This window comes from Carcharhinus amblyrhynchos, chromosome 3 (genome assembly GCF_965287045.1).
Source record: "Carcharhinus amblyrhynchos chromosome 3, sCarAmb.v2.hapA, whole genome shotgun sequence".
NCBI classification, from domain to species: Eukaryota; Metazoa; Chordata; class Chondrichthyes; order Carcharhiniformes; family Carcharhinidae; genus Carcharhinus; species Carcharhinus amblyrhynchos.
In genome coordinates, this window is record NC_137326.1 from 74221293 (window position 1) to 74240128 (window position 18836).

Consider the following 18836-nt stretch of genomic DNA (forward strand, 5'->3'; position numbering starts at 1 on the left):
CAACCTCTTCACAACAACACCAGTGGGAGAGAGACAGTGATAGGGGAAATGGCAGAGTGTGAGAATTTGAGAATGAGGGAGAGAGAAAGACAATAAGGGGGGGGCGGGAGAGAGAGAGAGAGAATAAGGTGGGAAACAGAGAAAGAGAGAAAATAAGGGAGAGAGGGCGGGCAGGAATGAAAGAGAGAGAGAATGAGGGAGGAAACAGGAGGGAAGAGAAAAGAGGGAGGGAGAGCAGAATAGGGTAAGAGAAGGGGGTGTCAGGTGAGGGAGATGGTGCTGGGGGTGCATAAGGGCTGCTTAGAGGGGGTGGGAGAGGAACGGAAGGAGTGTGTAACAGAAAAACTGATCATACCTTTCAGAATGTAAGAAATCAACAGATGTCTTCAGCATGAGAACAAAAATATATTGATTATGGATAGTGAAAAATAGCTAAAGTTTATTTATTATTGTCACAAGTAGACTTTCATTGACACTGCAATGAAGTTATTGTGAAAATCCTCTAGTCACTACATTCCAGCAACTGTTCAGGTTCACTGAAAGAGAATTTAGCATGGCCAATGCACAAAACCAGCACATTTTTCGGGCTATGGGAGGAAATCGGAGCAAACTAGCAGTGCATTCCAATTCAAAATAATAATGATGCCCCAAACTATATTTAATACTGTTATAACAATTAGAGACTTCAGCAGGAAGGGAATGCACAACTCCCCAACAGATATGAATCTTATAAAGCCTGTACCCAGCTATAGAGTCATAGAGATTTACAGCATGGAAACAGACCCTTTGGGCCAACTTATGCATGCCGCCCAGTTTTTAACCACTAAGCCAGTCCCAACTGCTCACATTGGCCCTTTTCCCTCTATACACATCTTACCCATGTAACTGTCAAATGGATTTTAAAAGACAAAATTGCACCTGCCTCTACTATTGCCTCTGGCAGTTCATTCCAAGTACACAACCCTGTGTGAAAAAATTGCCTCTCTGGACCCTTTTGTATGTCTCCTCTTTCACCTTAAACCTATGCCCTCTAGTTTTAGACTCCTCTACATTTGGGAAAAGATGTTAACTATCTACCTTATCTACACCCCTCATTATTTTATAAATCTCTATAAGATCACCCCTAAGCCTCCCATGCTCCAGGGAAAAATGTCCTAGTCTATTCAGCCTCTCCTTATAACTCAATACATCAAGTCCTAGTAGCATCCTAGTAAATCTTTCCTGCACTCTTTCTAGTTTAATAACATCCTTTCTATAATAGGGTGACCAGAGCTATACACTGAATTCCAAGTGTGGCCTTACTAATGTCTTGCACAAATTCAATAACTCATACCAACGTTCTGACCAATGAAACTAAGCATGCCAAATGACTTCTTCTCTACTCTGTCCACCTGTGACTCCACTTTCAAGGAGTTATGAACCTGTACTCCCAAATCTTTTTGTTCTATAACTCTCCCCCGTGCCATACCAGTAACTGAGTAAGTCCTGCCCGATTCAATTTACCAAAATGCATCACCTCACAGTTATCTAAATTAAACACTATCCGTCAATCATCGGTCCACTGGCCCAATTGATCAAGATCCCGTTGCAATCCTAAATAACTTTCTTCACTGTCCACTATGCCACTGATCATGGTGTCATCTACAAACTTACGAACCATGCCTCCTAAATTCTCATCCAAATCATGACTATAAGTAAGAAATAACAGTGGACCCAGCAGTGATCCCTGAGCCACATTACTGGTCACAGGCTTCCAGTTTGAAAAACAACCCTCTACATTCACCCTTTGTCTTCCGTCGTCAAGCTAATTTTGTACCTAGCTGTTACCCAGCCGTACCTAAATTGTCAATCTGACTCATGGGAGATGGGATACAGGGAGGTTATGTTTTGGAAAATTTTGCGTTTGGCCCAAATTTCATTTCTTGGGTTAAATTGTTGTATTCTGCCCTACTGTTATCGATCTGAACAAATGATACTCACTCTGAATATTTCCCTTTTTCAAGGTACTTGGCAAATGTGCCCCTTTTCCCCTCAACTATTTGCTATCGCCACTGAGCCACTTGCTATTGGGCTTCATGATAGCCAGTGCATGGCAGGAATATGAAGGGAGGATGTTGAGGAGGGTCTCACTTCAACTTAAATAACATCAAACTTTTTCCTTTCAACACAGCGGCTTGTAACTTTCCATTGCATCCACTACCTTTCAATATCTCCTTTCATCAATGAACCTATCTGGAAGTGCACGTAACAGTTGATAATCTCTCTAAATGTAACTCTGTCTCTCTTTTTGTATGTGTAGAACAAGATTTAATGTGTTGATCCATTGGGCTGAAAGGTGGCAGATGGAATTTAACCCAGACATACGTGAAGTGATGTGATTTGGAAGGCCTGCTGCAGTAGGAAAGTATACGGTAAATGACAGAGCCCTTAGATATATTAGCATACCGAGGGACCTAGGCATACAGATTCACAGTTCCCTGAAAGTTGCAACTCAGATGGACAAGGTGGTCAAGAAGGCATGTGGCATGCTGGCCTTCATCAGTCGGGGTGTTGAATATAGGAATTGGAAAAACATGCTGCAACTCTAACAGACTTTGGTTGGGCCATATTCATAATATTCTGGTCACCATACTACGGAAGGGTGCATTGGAAAGGGTGTAGAAGAGATTTACCAGGATGTCATCCGGTTTGGATGATATGGACTATGCAGAAAGGTTGAACAAACTTGGATTGTTTTCATTTGAGCATCGGAGGATGAGGTGGGAACCTAACGGAGGTTTACAATACCATGACAGGCTTGGATAGAATGAATAGTCAGTCTTTTCCCCAGAGTTGAAGGGTCAATTACTCAGGGGCACAGGTTGAAAGTGAGAGGGGGAAAGTTTAAAAGAGATGTAAGGGGCAAGTTTTTCACACAGAGGGCAGTGAATGCCTGGGACGCGCTGCCGGAGGTGGTGGAGGAAGCAGATTGGGGAACAACGTTCCAGAGGCATCTAAATACATAGATGAATAGGCAGGGAAGAGAAGGATACGGACCACACATCAGAGAGGCATTTGTGTCGGTACAGACTTGGTGGGCAATAGGGTTGTTCTTTGTTCATTGTTCTTCCACCATTTTTATCAGGTCATTGTCAAAATGAATCCCTTGCTCAAATTTTCATACCTTTTTCAGTGTATCCCAATTTTTAATCACTTTTTCATAAATTTGATTGTTTTCATTTCACTCTTCATTTGGAATAGAAAGGTCCCAAGGCTTTGCAAATATCAAAGTCTTTGGGAGGCATGGTTTTACACAATTTCCAATTCTATTACCAGGTTACCAACTTTAGGGCTTCCCATCGATTACAGGCAGACTCAACCGGTCACCCCGGTCTGACTGCACTTAGAATCATCATCTTGTTCCCCTTCCCCCTGTAATTTACTCTCTAATTTTCTCTCCCATTATTTCAGCCACCTTTCTTTATACCAAGAATGCCATTTTTAAGCCAATCCTTAGAATTTGGAAACGATTCTGGTGTTAATTTGGCTTATAGAGTCATAGAGGTTTACAACATGGAAACAGGCCTTTTGGCCCAACTTGCTCAGTTTTTACCACTAAACTAGTCCCAATTGAAAACATTTTCAATACTCTCCCCACTTTTAGTGGACTACTACTTCTTTCTTCCCTCTATCTTGGACATAGTTTTTAATGTTTGCTCCACTTCTGGCATTAAAACATTTAAAGATCTATATGTTGATGATATATTTGCATCATTTTAACAAATTATGGACAGATTTTCCCTCCCAAAGACCCATTTGTTCAGATATTTGCAGGCAATATGATTCTTCATTTCCCTCATACTCCCCTATACTGATGCTTTTTTGACTCCAGCCCCAACTATGAGAGAAGTCACATCTATTCGGTGTTCTAAAATTCTTTCCTTTCATAGTCCTTATTATCAACTATAAAGACCTTATTGGAGCAAGGCATAGGTGAGGAGTGCACAGATGAGGCTTGAGATATAGCATTATATCATCCCTCATCCATCTGAGCTAAACATGGTGTGACACAAAAATCTTTCATCGTACCCATCTGATTAGGTGATAGGTGTCTTCAGGCCCCGATACCGTGATACATATGACTTGGTCTTCCACATCTGTTACTGGACAGCCATCTTTAAAACTATTTCTGAAATATTACAACCACCCGTTGGCACAATTCCACTGACTGCAATTTTCGGTGTGCTACCAGCAACCTTTCTATTGGCCAAATACAAAACCGACTTCATAGCCTTTATGACTTTTCTGGCAAGACATTTAATTTTACTCAGATGGAAGTCGTGTTCTCTTCCAATCCATTCCCATGGATTAAAGATGTGCTACATCTCATTAAATTGGACAAGAAAAAGTTACACATTTTGTGGCTCTACTACAAAATTTTGCAAGATTTGGCTGCCATTCTTAGCATATGTAGAGAAATTACGACTCAGTCCCACACCATAGTGAATTCCTTGTTGCTTTCACTTTTCATGAAATGTTATATCATTCTCCCAAACCATCATTTCATTTCTCTGATTCTTTACTGAGAAGACTGGCATGCTTTTTCTCCCTTCTCTACACTGTACACAAGTCCTTTTCTGCAAACACTGACTTTGCATTGTTCTCTATCACAAGACATTAAATAAACTGATGTCTATATGTTGTGTTTTTGTCTGGAAAATCTTAATAAACATAACATTGAATAAAGAACAGGTTCACAAGCCGTTCACATACATCATTCTATCAGCGTCAGAACATTCACATTGTCAAAGGCAACTTTTACACTTATTTATTTTATTAAAGGGGAAACACTGAAAAGTTATTTACTTATTAGTCACAAGTAGTCTTACATTAACACTGCACTGTGAAAGTGGCATTTGGCTGGTTTGCTGCATTGTGCAAGGAAATACATACAACCTAAAGTTGTATACACCAACAATTATCAAAGCCCAATAATAATTTCATTGTATTCTAATAGATTTTTTATTGTGCAAGTTCCAAATGACTTGCTAAATGCAACTATAGAGGTGGCAGTGGTGAGGCAGGGTCAGTGAGATACAGCTATCACAGAAACAAGAGCTTAATCTCTCTCCAACTCCCAGGTAGAATTTATTATTGGGGATCTCAAGAGGATTTCTGGGCTTTGAAGCTTATTGCCTTTTTTCTAAATATTTTTGTACAAAGCATTCCTGGCTGCTGCCAACATACCCAAGAAACAAACTTTCCAAAAGCAAAAAAATTAGGTTGTGAAAAGTGACTATACAAAATGCACAACTTTTATTTTGTCACATCAACTGTCACTCGTAAAATTACACGCCACGTGCATGTCTGATTGGCTCCAATTTCCCGATCGTAAGACACCAACAAAGCAGGCCAAAAACTACCAACCAATCAAACGCAAGAAAAGTCAGATTGAAAATGACCAAATATGGGCTTCAGTCAACAGCTCAAGGGAGGGAGCAAGAAGGGGAGAGAAAAAGACAGCTCAATTAAGTCACAAAAGGATGTTCAACCACTATGTTGTTTTGTTTGGGATAATCTTTTAGCCCTCTACAGGCCTAGTCTGCACTGGAAGCTTGGTCCTTAACTTTTATTTCAAAATAACCAAACAGTAAACTCCAAAAATGCATCAGTGTCAATGTGCAAGTTATCACCGTAATTCCCACTTTAAAGTTGCTATTCCCTTTCAATATCACAATATGGAACAAATAGGACACAACGTACGTCTGAGCAGGAAGTTACTCACCAATGGCCAGTCTCGCTATCAATCAGAACATACTCTTGTTTTAAACACTCATCTCAATTTTTTGATCCAATTATCCAATTCCAAATCAGACACAGGGAGAGGCTTTGCTTTCCCTTCAGATGGTTACTGGTCACCACAACAATGTCAGGCTGCACAGAGATCCAGTAGTGTTTCTATCTCTGTAACTTGCTGTGTGCCCTTCCACAGCTTGGGGTGAAAGAAATGCTGAATGTCAGGGCCACGCTCCACTCCATCCACAAGCAATTGCACAGCTAATTTGTTAGAATCAAGTAAATTTGGGTTTTCAACAAGTCTGCAGGGTGTGCTTTCAGGATTTTTGACATGCCTCACGTATAATGCAGAGCAGTCAAACAGTAGCTCTCTGACACATGCTACACAAATCACATCTTCTCTCCAGACCTTACCATTTCTTTAACACGCTGGGTCCTCTAAACTGCAGCCAACAGCAGGTACTCCCTTGGTGTAGCTATGTTGTATCAGTTGCTACCGAGTGCTTGGATACAAATGACCAAACAACATGCCTGGACACACCTGGTAATCTTTTCTCTTGGAACAATCACACCGGATAAATACACCTAACACTGCCGCAGTATGCATTACGGTGTGGAAGTATGCGCATTGAACCAAACTGAAACTAATAGACTAAGTGTTCATTTATAAACAGACAGATCCACTGCTGAAGTACCTCCTGGTACACATCTGACATAGACTGTGGGAAACCACAAAATCACACATCCTTTGAACTTCGCTCTCCATGAAGTTACACATTGGACGGGCTCAATACAACCACTTTGTATTCCATTACGAGTTATTGTAAAAGATTATGGGCTAGATTTTTGTGGTGTCGAGGAGATTCCACGGACTTTTAAAAATGACGGTCAGCGCCCAGATGCAGAAGTCCCGACCACACTGACAGATTGATAGATCCAACCCTTGTGAGCATGAATCACAAGACGGGAAATCAAATTCAGCAGAGCCATTTGAACCTAGTGTTGAGTTCAAACAGACCTTATTTTGTTGTGAGGGCATTAACTCACAGTGTAGAAGTCCTGAATTGATGTCTGGAAATGCTTTTGAAGAGTGTGTAAGGTCTGCTGAAGTGTCACAAACTGAAGTTTTGTAAAATCCCTGCTCTTTATATTTTGGAACAAAGGTTCAAGCTGTCAGTAACAGTTCAACAAAAGTCTGGTATAGGGTAGAAACAAAAACATAACCACCTGTTCCACAGTTTCGGTAGAATTCTTTGCTGACATTTCTCAAGGGCTTTTATTGTATCATTATGAATTCTTAGCTAAGTTTCAAAAGCTACTAAAGCACTCATCTCAAAAGGGGATTCTGCGTTCAAAGTTTGATTGACAATTTAAAGAGTCTATTAAAGGAGGAAATTCCATTGATATGTCTGCCAAAAAGAAGCATGTTTGTTTTTATGATTGATTAACAAATAATAAAATTTAAAAGTTTTAAATGAGTTTCATGGATGGGAGTGTTTTTGCTGTCAAGTCTGCAAATCAGAGCCATATTACATTTTAGTTTTTGTTTTTATCTCCACGTGGCTCCTGAAGTCTGCCATGGCAGATACTTGGTAAGTCACTTTGGGTGGTGCATGAGGAAGAATGAGGGAGCTTGGAGGTGACATGGGCTATGAAAGAGCTTAGTTTTAAGACTATTTATTGGTGTAACAGGTAAGCTTTCATTAATACTTCATTGAGGTTACTGAGAAAATTCTGTGGTCACCACACTCCAGTGACTGTTCGGATACACTGAGGGAGAATTTAGCATGGCCAATGCACCTAACCAGTACATCTTTCAGAATGTAAGAAGAACCCAGAGCACCCGGAGGAAACCCATGCAGACATGGGGAGAATGGGCAGATACTGCACAGACAGTGACCGAAGCCAGATCATGGCACCGTGAGGCAGCAGTGCTAACTATGCTGGCTATTGGGCTTAGGGATGGATAAGGGGTATGAATTGGCACAGGGGGACCATGGGGGGTAGGTGGGGTCATGGGTTGGTATGGAGGAACGCCAGAGAAAGGAGGTATGAAGGGTTAAGGCTAGAGAACCTAATGGATCATAAAACAACTGGGATAGCGTCCCAAGGAACGGATGGGGGAGGAGGGAGAAGCCTTACAAAATAACTTGCACTGGCATGTGCCCACTCCCATGATCACCTACAATCTGATTCCATTGTCAGCAGGTCACACCCTATCCCAATGCTGCCTCCCAGAATGAAAACTGAGTTTTACTGTATCCTTTAAACCAAAGCAGATCTGCCCAGTTGGGAAACCACCCAACCCGCTGTGATTGCAAAAATCCAGCTGTATGTTACCACGGTCACTTAAAAACATCCCAGGAGCACCTTTATCAGTCCCTCACATCATCAAGATCAATGGGTGATCTCATCGAGATATTTAAGATCATAGGTTTTTACAGTACAGAAGCTCATGATACATATTCCAGTTAGAATCATAGAATAGAATCTCTCCAGTGCAGAAGGAGGCTGTTCGGCCCATCAAGTCTGCACCAATCACAATCCCACCCAGACCCTATTCCCCTAATCCCACACATTTACCCTGCTAATCCCCTGACACTAGGGTCACTTTAGCATGGCTGATCAACCTAACCCATACATCTTTGGACATGGGAGGAAACCAGAACACCCGGAGAAAACCCACGAGTCTGGGGGTGAAAGTGCAAACTCCACATAGACTGTGACCTAAGGCCAGAATTGAACCCAAGTCCCTGTGAAGCAGTAATGCTAACCACCGTCCGACCTCTTTGGGAGATCTATCCAATTAATCCCACTCCCCTCCTCTTCCCTCATAGCCTCTAAGGTTTTCCTGTGCAGGGACATTTCCAATTCCTTTCTGGAAGTTACTGCAGGATTCACTTTCACAAAATGCATACCGGACCTTCACAACTCATTTTGTACAAATTCATTCACCTCGCATTCCCTCTCGTTCTTTTCCCAATGATGCTAAATCCACTCCCTCCTCTCACCATACCTTCAGCCAGTGGAAGTTTATCTTTATCGCTGCTATCAAAGCCTTGCATGATTTTGAACACCTCTATCAATTTACCCATATTTTGTGGAGCTTTGAAAAATACACAAATGTTGAAAAAATCCTAAAAAAGCCATCACAGTGCTGTGCCGAAATTTATATCAAACTTGGAAAATAGTCATTTAAACTATTAACACACCAGAACTGTTTATATCAAACTGTGTTTGCAAACTGGACAATACATTGAAATAAATCGGGCTGGTGGTTTTCCTTGCAGGACATCCTTGCCAACCTATCCTCTCTCTGACTCTCACATCAACTCAAGGAGGGAGAAAAGATGGAAGAAGCTGCTGCTCCTCTCAACACACCTCCCTGGCACCCCTCATGCATCCCCCCAGCATCCCTCAAACCCACCGGCCGCCTTTCAGCACCCCCCCCTCCCTCACCTCCCAACACCACTCCCCCTGCTTCCGTCAACCACTTCTGGCCCTTCTCAACTTTCTTCCAACCTTCCTTAACAACCCCACAGACTCCCCAGACTCCCCTCAACACCCTTGGACCCCCACCGCCCAGCCCCCCTGCAGTGAATTTCTGCACTGGGGTCATGTGAAATGAGTGGGACCAAGGATCTGGTTCAAACTTCCACTAACTACCCTACCCCAGTCGCCTTGGCTGCAGATTAGGTGACTTTGTCTCAGAAAACAGGAGGAATTCTAGCATTTTAGATGACATAACTTTGCCCCCCCAACAGAGGCAGACTGAGAATGGCATTCCCAGCACCGTCAGGTGAGATGAGAATTTAAACTGCGCCAGCGAACAGCAAGAATCTATACCTTGCAGGATAAAAGCCCAGTGACAGTAGGGTCACTTAGCCCCTCGAGCCTGCCCCGCCATTCAATTAGACCACTGCAGATTTGGACATCAATTTAGTTTAAACACCATCGCTTGATATTCACACTAACAAAAATGCTGGGAACTCCAACCGTTCCAGCACTTGGGGAGACAGGGATTCAGATTTTCACTACCCTTGTCTGAAAAAGTGCTCTCCAGGATCGCAAGCTCTAATTAAGAAGAGATGGTGGTATAATGGTGATGTCAACGCAACAGTAATCCAGAGGCTCAGGCTAATGCTCTTGGACCATGGGTTCAAATCCCGCCGTGACAGCTGGTGGTATTTAAATTGAATTAATTAATCTGGAATATAAAGCTAGTTTCAGGAATGGTGATTATCAGATGGTAAAACCCAACTGGTTCATTAACGTCCTTTAGGGAAGGAAACCTGCTGCCCTTACTCCTGGCTCCCAGCTACATGGCTGAAGCTTAACTGTCTTCTGAAATTGTGTGGCAAGCCACTCAGTTCAAGGGCAACAAATGTTGGCCTTGCCAATGAAGCCCTCATTCCAAGAAATAACTTTTTTAAACTTAAGATCGTCTTCCCTGTTTCTTGACTCCCTCCCATCAGAGGAAATAATTCTTCTGTATCAGCCCCATTACATTTTCCGACCTCATCCAGGGCCGGATTTTCCTGAGCACCAAATTTTCCATTCTCACTGGCAGCGGCAGTGGGGCATGTGAGGCCAGCAAGTTCCAGCCGTGATGTCCAGTAAAAGGCCCCACACTCTTCAGATAGGATGTCAAAGCCTGGGATAGGGTACAGAGATACATTATTGGAATGGTACCAGAGAGGAAGGATTTGTGGGGAATGTTGGCCTTGAAGCAGGGAAGAAAAAGGGGAAGATATCTAACATGCAGAATGTTCTGAGCTCCAGAACATTTCCTGCAGTGACAACCAAAATTCTCTCCATGAAGAACGTACTTTACAGCCAGATTCACGTACACACTCACATCTTGATGGTACTACACGCTTATCAGCACTACAAACGACACGGATGCTCATCTCCTTTCTGAGAATTATCCCAATCCTGGGATTTGGGATTGGGTCAATGTCAGATTGGCCAAAATGAAGAGGGAGGGGCAATGGCAGGGAAAAGGAATCCCAACGACTGCTCCCACTCCTCCCTCACTCCCACCCCTCCCCCTTCTCCTACGCTATCAGTTCCAAACAAAATTTTCCAGCTAAACTAAGAGCAAAGGACTGCAGATGCTAGAAATCTGAAATAAAATAAGGAAATGCTGGAAGACACTCAGCAAGTTTGGCTGCAACCATAGAGAGAGAAACAGAGTTAAAGAGAGCTTAACATGATGAATTTATGCAGTTGAAGAGAGGCTGGAGCAGTTGGAGCTGACTAAGTCTGGGATAGATGGGATGTCCTGGGGGAACTTGACAAAGATATCATAGACACCAAAGGGATAGCATTAAAGACTAAAGAAAGTCCTAATAGTGGCATAACAGTCAGGTAGCAGATTTGGGAAAATGCTTTTTCCCAAACAATTGAAATGGAGAAAAGTTAGCGATCTGAGGTTGTTGGAATCCATCTTAAATCCTGAAAGCTGTAGAGTGCCAAACCGGAAGGTGAGGTGCTGTTCCTCGAGCTTGCGTTGGGCTTCACTGGAACATTACAGCAGGCCGAGGACAGGAATGTGGGCACAGGAGCAAGGTGCTGAGTTGAAATGGCATGCTATGGTTAAAGTCAGGGTGACGGAATGAGCGAAGGTGTTCTGCAAAGCGGTCACCGGTCTTGTTTGGTCTCCCCAATGTCCTGTGGCCATGATATCTTTGTCAAATCTCCCCAGAGCTCTCACCTGGCCTTCCATTTTGCACCACCTGCTTCTACCCCTCTCACTAACAGTTTCAAACCCATCACATTTCTACCTCTCTTCCGGACTGAAGAGTCATATTCGACTCAAAACATTAACTATTTCTCTCTCTACAGATGCTGCTAAACCTGTTGAGTTTTTTCAGCACTTTCTGTTTTTAAGATTTCCACCAGCCTGGTGTGCAGCCTCTCCTTCTTGGGGTGCTGCAGCCCTATTATGGGTGGTAGGATGGCACAGTGGTTTGCACTGCTGCCTCACAGCTCCATCGACCGGGGTTCAATTCCCAGCTTGGGTCACTGTCTGCGTGAAGTTTGCACATTCTCCTCATGTCTGCGTGGGTTTCCTCCAGGTGTTCCAGTTTCCTCCCACAGTCCAAAGATGTGGAGGTTAGATTGATTGGTCATGCTAATTTGCTCCTTAGCATCCTGGGCTGTATAGCTGAGAGGGATTAGCAGGGTAAATGTGGGGGGTTGTAACGATAGGGCCTGGGGTGAGATTGTCAATGCAGACTCGATGGGCCAAATGGCCTCCTTCTGCACTGTAGAATTTCAATGATTTTTCTATTATCCGAGGTCTGAGGAACAGCAAACTGGTGGATCAAGAGTACAGGACCCTACAAAGATTCACCCTCTGAACAACGTTTTCAGGTCAGGACAAGGGACTAGGGGTCAGTGCTGTTCAGGATGCTCAACAGCTCCAGCTGAGAAATGGAGACTGAGGCCAGAAGATTGGGTTTGTACAGCAGGTAAGAATAGTCTGTGATGCAGACATTCACAGAGCATGAGATCCAACAGCCTCTCTCATCCAACCCCATTCTGGGCACAAGGAATCAGTCAAAGCCCTTGCCTGCGACTTACTGTGCAATGAGTGCAGTTCATAAATGTGAGGTTCACCTACGCCAGGATTCCATAGCAAGCAGCTTGGCCCTACTGAAGAACCAATCCCATCTCCAGCAGTCAACTTCCAACCCCACAATCCAGCCTAATCCCGGAAACTCAGGTAACTTAACAAAAGACGGTGGAAGCAGAGACTTTGAAATGTTTTTAAGATAGAGCTAGATAGATTCTTGATAAAGCAAGGGGCTGAGCCAGGATATGGAGCAGAGTTTATAACTAGACCAGCCATGGTCTTATTAAATGGCAGAGCAGGCTTGAGGGGCAGAGTGGCCTACTTCTGCTCGTTGTTTGATTGCTCCCAGAAACAAGCACTGAATTCAGGCAGATCTGCAGCAGCCTGACAAGGGCAGGGCAAGAATCTGCACAGTTTGGCAATGCTGTCTGGATTTGCAGCAAAATATTTGTATTTTTTAAACAAGCTGCCAAACCCAATCAGTAGTCCTCATATACACACACCCCCGTACCCACACACACACGCTTACCCCACACCCACATACACACAGATACCACGGCCACTCCCCCCCCAACACACCACACAGACACACACCCACACACATTTATAGATATATATGTATACTCACTGAGACGCAGTATCAGTTTCTGTTGCCATAGTGACAATGGTCCTGGAAACTGACACTTCAACCTGGGGGCAGACATGATATGAAGGAAGTCACCAAGTGAGAGGCAGAAGACACGAGAGAAGGGGAGAAAACAGAAAAAGACAGAGATTCAGGAGAAGGGACACAGCTACAAACCTTTCCCCAAATCTGAGACTGCTTCACACCACAGGCAGAGATTCAGGGACAGAAGCCTGTGCCAAATACAAACTGTCGACACCAGATGCTGTTTACTCCAATCACTATAGTTACTCGCCACTTCAGCAAGTCGCCACCCACCTAACGATCTACCTGCCTGCTCAAAAGTCCTGGATGGAAAACACGGGCTTATGCAGTGCTGTCATAAACACAGAGAATGCATCCAGCAGAGCTCACACACTCACCTAACACAGATGGCCCAAGGAGCAGCTTATCTCTCACTGCAGCCAGAGTGCAGGGTGGCTGTCTGAAGCTTAACTTGCCCACCTCTCCACCACAGCCTGCACAACCATACACCCAAAACCACGCAGTCATCACCTCCACCCACAGAGGAGCAGGAGATGAGATTGGAGGATCAGGTTTAGAGAATGGCGGAAGCAGTTTAGGCTGCTATTCCCCCCTCCCCCCACTACTCTAACATAGCACAGTAAGCGAGGGGATCAATCAAAACACACAGTCTCCCACACAGCAGATCAGGGAACAGGGCGACTGAGCGGCAAAGAGAGCTAATGAGATGGGTCTGGGCCAGGGCCGGGGGGGGTCGAAGGGATGAAGAGACGGGGAAATCAGTGGGAGATTTGGAGATGGAAATGGAGATTCAGGGGGGCAGGGAGGATGTTTGTGGTAGGGGATTGATGATGGGGATTGTGGTAGCAGGGGTGAGGGGGAACGTGGCAAGGGGGGTGAGGGAGATCGTGGTGGGGGTTTGTGATTGTAGTGCAGGGTGGGAGGGATCGTGGTGCGCGCTGGGGTGATCGTGGTGAGGGTGGGGGGATCATCTTGGAGTGGGGGAATTGTGGTGAGGGTATTGGGTTGGGGGTAGGAGGATTGTGCTGGGGAGGTGGGGGTAGGAGGATTGTGCTGGGGAGGTGGGGGTAGGAGGATTGTGCTGGGAGGGGTGGGGGGATTGTGCTGGGAGGGGTGGGGGGATTGTGCTGGGAGGGGTGGGGGGATTGTGCTGGGAGGGGTGGGGGGATTGTGCTGGGAGGGGTGGGGGGTTGTGGAATTGTGCTGGGGGGGTGGGGGATTGTGGTGGGGGGGATGGGGAGTGGGGGGATCATGCTGGGGGGATGGGGGGTGGGGGGGATCGTGCTGGGGGGGATGGGGGGGTGGGGATGGGGGATTGTGCTGGGGGGGCGTCGTGCGGGGGTGTGGGGGGGCTCGTGCTGGGGGGGGGGGGTCGTGCCGGGGGGGATTTGTGCTGGGTGGAGGGGGGTGGGGATAAGTTTTGGGGAACTTGCGGAAAGTGCAGTCGCAGCCCCCGGGGAAGCGGAGCTCCAACTCCGCCTGGGGAAAGAGCCCGACTTCTCCCGGGCAGAGAGACCGCGAACCCGGACTCACCCCTGAATCTAACCCCGCCAGGGGCGGCTGCAGCCCGGAGCCCCGCTCCCCGCTCACTCACTTCGCCTGCGGTCCGCTCCGCTCACCGACAGGAAATGAGCTCAGGATGAGAGAGAGAAAAGCACAAACTTCCAGCGTCTGGGAGAAAGGGAGGGAGAAAGAAGACATAGAGAAGGAGGGGGTAATAGAGGAAGAGGAAAGACAAACCAGAACATGGAGGGGGAGGGGTAGAGAGAAAATAAGAGAAGGGGGTAGAGAGAATGGGGATGTGTATATAGAGAGAGATAGGATCAGAGAGGGGGGAATAGAGAGAGAAGGAAATGGATGAGTTCAGTTCCAGCAGTGAGCTGCTCATTATCTAACTGTCTGCAATATCCCAGCTCTAATGCTGAGACTGCAATAATTGCAGCTCCAATACACAGACACGTATCTCCCAATTTGCTTTTCCTTAACTGTTTGTGATCACATCCGTAGTGAATAGCTGATAGGCCGTGAATGGGAGCAATGTTGCAGATCATTCACAATCACCCTCGTCCTGTATTAACTCACTCCAGTTACAGACTCCCTAATGACAGGAAAACCCCAAAGTACATCCACAAGGATGGCACGTTGGCACAGTGGTTAGCACCGCTGCCTCACAACGCCAGAGACCTGGGGTTTGATTCCCTGCTCGGGTCACTGTGTGAGGTTTACACATTCTCCCCGTGTCTGCATGGGTGTCCTCCGGGTGTCCCGGTTTGCTCCAAAGATGTGCGGGTTAGGTTGATTGGCCATGGTAAATTACCCCTAGTGAGAAGGGGATTAGCAGGATAAATCTGTGTGGTTACAGGAAGAGGGCTTGGGTGCTATTGTGGTCGGTACAGACTCAATGGGCCGAATGGCCCCCTTCTGTACTGTAGGGATTCTATGAAGTCAAATTTATTGTGAGAATTTGGATCACGCTGGAATGAAAGAAAGCCAATAATAAAACTAGCAGCAGTAATAATTTTTTTTTAATTGTCCCAATTCTCAAGAGCTTAAAAAAATTCCTAAGGGTTTCTGATGCACTCCTGCTATGGATCGGGGATGCGATGTCCTGGGAATCCTGACCTTGTTTTGAGACAAAAAGACTTCTCTTGATTAGAGAAAGTGTGGCTGGGGAAGGGGATGGCCCAGGCTAAAAGGAGTCTTGCATCCAGATGAATGAAGGGCATCATCTGTCCAATGGCCTGGCCAACATTGGAGTCCATCCCATTTGTTAATCAATTTTAGTCTGAAGAAGTTCATATTGTCACTCCAAAAGTTTGGTGTTCTGCTAGTCATTCACAACCAAATGACCAAACTACAAAAACAGAATATTTGAAAATGTCCTATTGAACTATTGGCATGGGTAGCTGATCACATAAGAGTCTTTAATATTTTCAAGCATCTAACAAGCTGCTTAGATAGTCAACGCAATGCTCAGTCATCCAGTGGTACCTCTAGGTAAGGGTTGAGCAGGAATTGAAGGAGACCAATTCACCCGTGAGGGTCTGAAAATGATTTGGAGAAGCTTGATCACCTTTTTCAGCATTTGCTTTGATCACCTTTTCCAGTCTGGGAGATCAGTTAACAAACATGAATCAGTACGTTATTGGACGGCACGGTGGTGCAGTGGTTAGCAACACTGCCTGAATGCCAGAGATCTGGTTCAATTCCTGGCTTGGGTCAGTGTCAGTGTGGAGTTTGCACATTCTCTCCGTGTCTGCATGGGTTTTCTCCAGGTGCCCTGGTTCCCTCCCACAGTCCAACATGTGCTGGTTAGGTGAATTGGCATGCCAAATTCTCCCTCAGTGTACCTGACCAGGCGCTGGAGTGTGGCATCTAGGGGATTTTCACAGTAACTTCATTGCAATGTTAATGTGAGACTACTTGTGACTGATAAATAAACTTTTACTTTATCAGGAAAATTGATCTCCGGATAGAAGATATGGACTGTCTGCAAATCTCATTGACTGGTGGTCTTTTCATCCATCAACCACACTTGTAAGTTATTATAAATTCTTCAGGTTTTACAACTGGGTTCATTCAGCCATTTGCCCCTTTCATGTTGCCTTATTTATGTCCATATTGGTCTTACAGATTACAAATTGTGTACTTTCCTCCCCGTCTCAATTTCTCCTCTCGTCTCTATAAAGCACTGGTCCATGTTGATGAGTAGTTTCAAGCAAGCCTGTTTTTTGCCCCCTCCACACACATGCGAGTTAGTAAGTGCCAGCAAACAAGTCAATCAAGCCATAGCCAAAAACTACCCCCAGTCACAAACGTATACACTAACAGTTTTATTCATAGGGTGCCAGCGTTGCTGGCAAGTCCAATATTTATTGCCCATCCCTAAGGCAGATTGATGGGATGGTACTTGATGTGATTAGATTTTTATCAACAGGACATATCTGGACAATTTTTCATAACATCAGGTAGTTATCAGTCTTATAGCTATACAAAATAGTTTGGCTATTGGTATGTGGATAGCTAATGCAAGTCTTCAATACAACAGCTGGGATGTTGTTCGGGTCCATAACCAAACAGTGTCTTTCTGCACCATAGGGATTTGATGACTCCGTTTGTTTGAATATCAGTGAATACTTATGTAGCAATCTATATTTTGAAAATTAACATTCTGCTACAAGCTCCTCTCAAGCTGAAACAGTTGACATTAGTGACACCTCACAGTTTGCAATTCCAACTCCAATTCTCTTCCCATATCTAATGGTGCAGTAAGGCAGACTTTCACCTGTCTCCATAGCTGGCAATTCCCGGAACAGGTTACTAGCCTGTCACCAAGGGCTTAGAGTTTGAGGGGCGTTACTCCACATCAAGTGTGGTTGATCAGGAGTCTCTCCCACCCTTATCACCACCCACTGGTGTGATGGGAAGGATTTGCAGATTGACATTCCACCCGTTTGACTACATTATGAATGTACCTTACTTGGCTATCAAGCCCTGGGGTGGGACTCGAACCCGGAGCTTCTGACTCAGAGGCAGAGACGTTGTCCACTGCGTCACAAGACCTCCTCACAGTTTGCAGTCTACTAATGTAATAATGAGGTTGGCGAGGCATTCTACACCATAACTGAAAGAACTTGCATTTATAATGTGTGTTTCAGGCCATCCCAAATGCACTCAATGAATTTCTTCCCTTTGATATGTTGTCATGTAAGGAGCGTGACAAGTGATTTTAACACAACAGACTCCCATAAACAGCTATGATCAAATGGTAGCAAAGATCTTCCAATCAAGGTCTGAACCTGACTTCTGACCATGATCAGACAGAACACACACACTTACCTTCCTCTAACATTTTTGGCCAATATTCCTGTGGAGGATCCTGTGGAAATGACTCAGTGCAGCAAACCTTGGAGGGAGCAGTGGAGAGAACCAGCACAAAAGGCAGGCCCCTTTTTACAGCACTGGCTGCCATATCCTGGTCAGTCAAGAATTTCAATGCCTTAAAGCTTCTCTGTAGCTGGGGAGGGTGGCAGGCTGGAACGTGGGCAGGGTGGCAGGTGGGTGAGGGTGTAGGCAGGACAGGGGTAGTCACCTCATGTCAGGAAGAGTTGTCAGGATAGGGGCTAGTCAGATCGGGTTAGGGTGGGGTCTGAAGAGCAGTCAGGTGGTGGGGGCTAGCCAGGTCATGGTGAGGTCTGGGGAGCAATCCGGTGCTGGGTGCTGTTAGGTCAGGGTGAGGGAGGGTAGTGAAGCTGTGGAGACCAGTCAGGTCGGGTCAAAGGGAGTCAGAGAAGTAGACGGGTTGGATGCCAATCAAGTCAGGTCAGTGTGTGGGGGTATAATGGGGTGGTGGGGACTAGTCATGTCAGGTTACAGAGTCAGGAGGGAGTTGGGGGCGCTCAGAAGGGGTGGTTGGGTGAGGTCTGGTTGGGGGTGAGCAGGTGGCATTGGTCAGGTTGTGAGCAGTTTTCAGGGGATGGGGGAGCTGGGGTGTGGGGTTAGTCGAGGGGTCAGGGAACAGTCAAAGATCAGGGATGGAGTAGGGAGATCAGTGTGAGTGACGGGGGCTGTTGTCAGATGTATAGTTACCAAGAGTTGGACCAAAATCTTTCCGCCTAACATTTCCAGGGTCACTCCTCAGGTCAGTAAGCCAGAACTGTCTGAAGTCTCCAACTCTAAATCAGATTTGACGATTTATTTAGAGGGTCCTGAGAAGCAGGAGAGTTATTATCGGAAATCCACCCTTCCCAAGGAGTTCCCATGGAGTCTTTGCATTGGGAGGAGTCCGATAGCACGGTGGATTAAGTTTCT

General features: G+C 45.4%; 1 protein-coding gene across 3 annotated transcripts in view; it reads right to left on the bottom strand.

Moving 5' to 3' along the window:
• The window catches only part of dzip1l (DAZ interacting zinc finger protein 1-like), a 118092-nt gene extending 103108 nt beyond the window's left edge, over positions 1-14984 (bottom strand). Inside the window, exons 1-2 of one of the 3 annotated variants that reach the window (XM_080185293.1) lie at positions 14620-14984; positions 12984-13045 (exon numbers count right to left, since the gene is read on the bottom strand). The gene's annotated coding sequence lies outside the window, so the exon portion shown is untranslated. Of the gene's footprint in view, positions 1-12983; positions 13046-13402; positions 13552-14619 lie in introns of those variants that run through there. The other 2 variants (XM_080185294.1, XM_080185295.1) reach the window with 2 other exon arrangements.
• Positions 14985-18836: the final 3852 nt, after the last annotated feature.